The sequence below is a fragment of the Berghia stephanieae genome, chromosome 11 (genome assembly GCF_034508935.2).
Source record: "Berghia stephanieae isolate SIO BIC M18660-M18661 chromosome 11, UCSD_Bste_1.3, whole genome shotgun sequence".
In the NCBI taxonomy this organism is placed as follows: Eukaryota; Metazoa; Mollusca; class Gastropoda; order Nudibranchia; family Aeolidiidae; genus Berghia; species Berghia stephanieae.
Window position 1 is genome coordinate 39,754,160 of NC_088370.1, and position 5,000 is coordinate 39,759,159.

At 38.2% G+C, this 5,000-nt stretch overlaps 1 pseudogene across 1 annotated transcript in view; it reads right to left on the reverse strand.

Moving 5' to 3' along the window:
* Positions 1-3,181: 3,181 nt before the first annotated feature.
* Positions 3,182-5,000, reverse strand: part of LOC144956424 (chitinase-3-like protein 1 pseudogene) — a 6,586-nt pseudogene continuing 4,767 nt past the window's right edge. Inside the window, exon 2 of the transcript XR_013641948.1 lies at positions 3,182-4,781. The product of XR_013641948.1 is annotated as a chitinase-3-like protein 1 pseudogene (transcript). The remainder of the gene's footprint in view (positions 4,782-5,000) is intronic.

The window sequence follows — 5,000 nt, forward strand, 5'->3', positions numbered from 1 at the left end:
TTGATATAATTTAGTGAGAACTAATTACCAAAATGTCAGCTTTCATACAATAACAAAGAGTTGAGTGACGTCAATCTCGTTCCTTCAATAGTCTGATTGAAATAATTTAGTGAGAAGTAATAACTATTGTGAGCAAGACGAAAAATAGAAAATAGAGACAGTTACTGGGACCGATGACGGTCGGTGTGTAATATCTCACCGTGTATGGAAAAAAATCCCGTTCCACTGACGCATGGATTGGGTCACACTGACCTAGACGAGCGCCGTCACCGGTACAAAACGTAACGTCTATGGTGGCCTACATACGGAAATAACTACAAAGTGTGTAAAGCACACGAAAATAATACAAGTGACGCTAGTGGTACTCATATCTAATACGATGACACCCTGGCACCCTGATATACTGAATAAACTGCTGATATCAAACAATGATTTACTAATTTCACAAGAGTTTCACCTGCGTTGCGTGCGTATATACTACTTGCGGCACCCCAGGAGCGGTCCGAAGGTGAGTGACACAAGAACATGAAGCCGTATATTCAAATACTAAGTAAAAATATTATTGAGTGAATGCATTATCGACCAAATTCAGTCCCATGGTTGGTGGACAAAGAATAATTACAAAACGCACCCACACAGGACTGGTATCTCAGTGTTGTGGTTGTTGTTTTAAGGAATTGTGTCCTTTTTTTAGTTTTGTTCACTCGCAGAAACCATTGATTTCTAAACAATTAATTGTGTTTAAATGCGTGTTCTCCTTATAATGTCATAGTGTTCACTGTGTAAGACAAAATTAATACATCTGATAGAAGGAATTACATTGACGTCATGCAGTTCTTTGTTATTGATTTTAGAAAGCCATCTTGGTAATTAGTTATCACTTAATTATATCAATCAGACTATCAAGGTTATACATAATTTGGTGGTTTGGTTTGGCGAATGGTGTGATTATTTTATCCTTCCCACATAGATTCTATATAATTTATTTTGCAACAAGTGTTGAAAAGATAGTTCTTTCAGCGTATATTCTCAGTGAAGCCTCATAGAGACAAATCTGTAGCTGATTGTGTCTGCACTGGTGTCAAAAAATTAGTTCTAGGCGCACAATATACATAGCATGTAATATATATCATTAAAAAATATTATTATTCTACCACTCTCACTAAATGGGATGTATTGAAGGAAGGAGCATCGTGCTTTCTACGGATTAAACTGCTCGTCAATGATGAACAGAGGTCATTGGGCATATTCTCTCCGCAAGTTTCCTTGGAATTCGTCCCAGATATCTCTTATTAATTTCTTCTTCTTCTTCATCATATTATCATCATCATCTCCATCATTATTGTCATCATGACTAATTCTCAGAGACAAGCCCTCAGAAGACTGACCCCCTATTAACGACACAAGCACACAGCACGCGACACGCATCACACTCACACGAGACAAACTAAAGTGAATACTACATGGGGCAATGCTAGAAATCGAGGCACAATTCTCGTTACGACACTGATATGTTGCCTATAGAAGGTGGTTCTCTAAATTCCTGTGTTCACTATTCGTTTGTCTCTTGTGAGGTGTGCCGACTTCGGAAGGTCGGCTTTCGTCATCATTTATTAGCCCCCCCCCCCCCAAACTCCGCAGACAATCACATAAACCCACAGACACACACACACACACACACACACACACACACACACACACTCAGTCAGTCACTTACGCACTCACATATACATACACTGTCCTTTTATTTATCCCTGTCACTCATCCGGTTCCTCTGTCATTAAGTTTATTCTTTTTTTTATATAATCAAGTCAAGATACGAATACGGTATCTAATATCTTGAGACAATTTTAATTGAGAGCCGCAAAAACATAATCCATTTCCACCTACCTTGCTAGGGTCCCGATAGATCAGTCGGTAAAGCACTCGCTTTACACGCAAAGCGACCGAAATCGATTCCGGGTGAAGCCGATATTTTTCTGACCCCACATGTCCATCCAGCTGTGATTGGATAGCTGGGTCTGATAGATCTGTTGGAAAGTACTTTGCGATAGACAAGCGTCCATACCAAAGGGTGGCAAGCAATTGCTATTATCTGTTTCATGCTTTAAAAAACGAGATAAACTCAATCTCCATGGGCGCAATGGCTCTGAAGGACTACTTACTATGATGCAATTATGACGTTGAGTAGTTGAACTTGATAATTCCTTTAGAACCTTTGCAACCGTAGTAGATTTGTGTTGCAAATGACGTGCGTGCACATCATAAGGAAGTAAATAGGAATCTTGTCAATGATCAAGTTTCTGATTACATAATTGTCTTGATAGTGAAAAAATGCCGATATATATTACTATGGATTACGCCAACTGAAGACGTGTAAGACACAGAAACGAATCGTCTCGGCCACAAAAAATTTGAGTGACAATTTGCATTCTATATATATATATATATATATATATATATAATATATTATATATATATATATATATATATATATATATATATATTATTTTAATATTTACCACACTGTTGGAGTCAGTCTACATTGATGTTTCAGGTCTTTTCAGCCATCGTCAGGACTCTGTTATATGAGTTTGGTTTGTTGTGTGTTGTTGCTTGTTGAAGTGGTTCAGTAGGTTTGTAGTTGATTAGTAAGTGTTTCCGTCTATGTGGACAGCTATTGTACATCTCATTTTTCGTTTTGAGTGTGGCTTCATGAGTGTGATTGATTACAGTATATTTCTCTTCCAGGCATAAGCTACATTGTTATGCCTGGAAGAGAAATATGCAACCCACTGTCAACCAAAAGACCATATATAGCTTCATTTTATTGCCACAAATATCACAAAAGGGGTCAATTTATATTTGCTGTAGTAGATGATAAATGGCAGATAATCAATGAGTGTCTCTTATTACGGTTTAAATTTAATGGGTTATATTAAAATCTGTACTGATGCGAGTTTTAACGAGCATCAATACAAGGTATAATGTAACTCGTGAAATAAAAATACGTAAATATTAGCGATGCATAGTTGAGTCCTTGAAAAAGGCTCCTTTCTCAAGTGATCACATTCTCTCAGTGTATTCAGGATTACGTTTTATTGTGTAAATATATATCAATGATGCGACAAACTCGTAAAACAGCATAAGATTTCTTTTTCTTATCATCTTTATTATTTATAAATATTTTGCTAAATCAGGGGTTCACTTCTAACTTTATTTTTTCATGCATTATTTTTACAAGCATTGTTGATTGCTGCCATAAGTGGGTAAGGGCCGTTACCACAAAATGATCCCTTAATGTCGTCAAAACTGAGATCCCACACCATCACTCCTCCATAATTCTTATCCATAATATATTTGACTTTATTTTTCAAGCTTTTCGGGTTGTCATATCCAGCCCATTGGTTTCCATGGACGATGTAAGGCGCCTGCTGTTCTTCATCAAACCGTTCGATGGCTCCATTTGATATCATTTCACAGATTTCATAGTACGACAAAGTTCCAGCTGCTTTTGTGTACTTCCCAGCAGTTGCTGAACCCGATGCAGCAGCCTTTAGTCCGTTGTTTGATGCGCTCGCAAGGGTGAAAGCCTTTGCGTAGAAGGGAACGCCAATGACAAGCTTTTCTGGGCTTGCACCATTGTTCATCCAGTATTCTGCTGCCCATTTTACATTTAACGTAGGATTATCCCAGCTGGCGGGTAAAAGAGCACTGTGGTGGCCAGTTTTCCTTTCCCATGGTCCATGTAAATCATACGTCATCAGATTTATGAAATCTAATTCAGAATTCAAAACTGGGATATCGTAAGCCGTATCTAGGACGGATTTACCAGCGGCCACAGCAGCAGTTAGCAAAAGCCTGGGACTACCGGAGGATGAAGCTTCTTGTGTGAAAGCTGCTTTCAACTCTCTCAAAAGATCAGAGAATCGACCTTTGTCTGCAGGAGGACTTCCTCTATTTGCCGGGTATTCCCAATCGAGATCAAGACCATCAAATCCACGATCTCGAAGAAAAGTGATGCTTGAGTCGATGAATTCTTTCCTGTTGCTTTGAGTTGCTACCATAGCAGTAAAAGGAGGAGATCCCATATTCCAACCTCCAACAGCAAGCAACACTTTGGGATTTGGATTTTTCTTTTTCAGTGCAGTAATTTTTCTGTAATTTCCAATATTGGCACCATTCTTATCGTCATTATGTTCAAACGGAGCTAATCTGTTTCCGGTCATCTTGGCGAAAGCAAAGATGATATGTGTACACATGTGAGCGTCGACATCCTCTGGCACTTGTTTTGCATCCCCACTTCGATACTGTGCCCAGTTTGTGAAGTAACAAACTACTCTTTTACACCCGCCTCCCGTTGTTGGTTTTTGGGTTGTGGACATCATATTAGGTGGACTTGTTATTGTCATTTGGGTTGTGGACATCTTCATAGGTGGATCGGTCATTGTCATTGGAGTTGTGGACATCTTCATAGGAGGATCGGTCATTGTCATTTGGGTTGTGGACATCTTCATAGGAGGACTGGTTTGTCCTTGTGTGCATTGGGCTCTCTCTGGCCAATCACAACCTGATATCTCGGAATTAAAATGAAGCCCACCGCCACAAGCCATAGAATGCGTCATTCCATGAGAACAATGAAAGTATTTTGTGCAATCTTGAGGGTTGACAAATACTCCATCGTCTTTTCCCATGCAGAAACTGGATTCTTGACGTTTTACAAAACTTCCATTGACCAGGATTGTAAAGCTCAAAAGGAAACTTGATACCCAACAGGTTATCTGTGTATTTCGAGACAAAAAATAGAATAATTCAAATTATCAATACAAAATCATTAGAATGAATGTAAAAAACGAAAAAATAAATCAAAATACAACACAGATATAGATATAAAAAAAGATAAATATAAAAAAGAAATGTAATACAAACATGACATTTAAAAAAAGAAAACATCAAAAATCAAGCGAAAGAAAATGCTAATTTAAACATAGAAGACACAA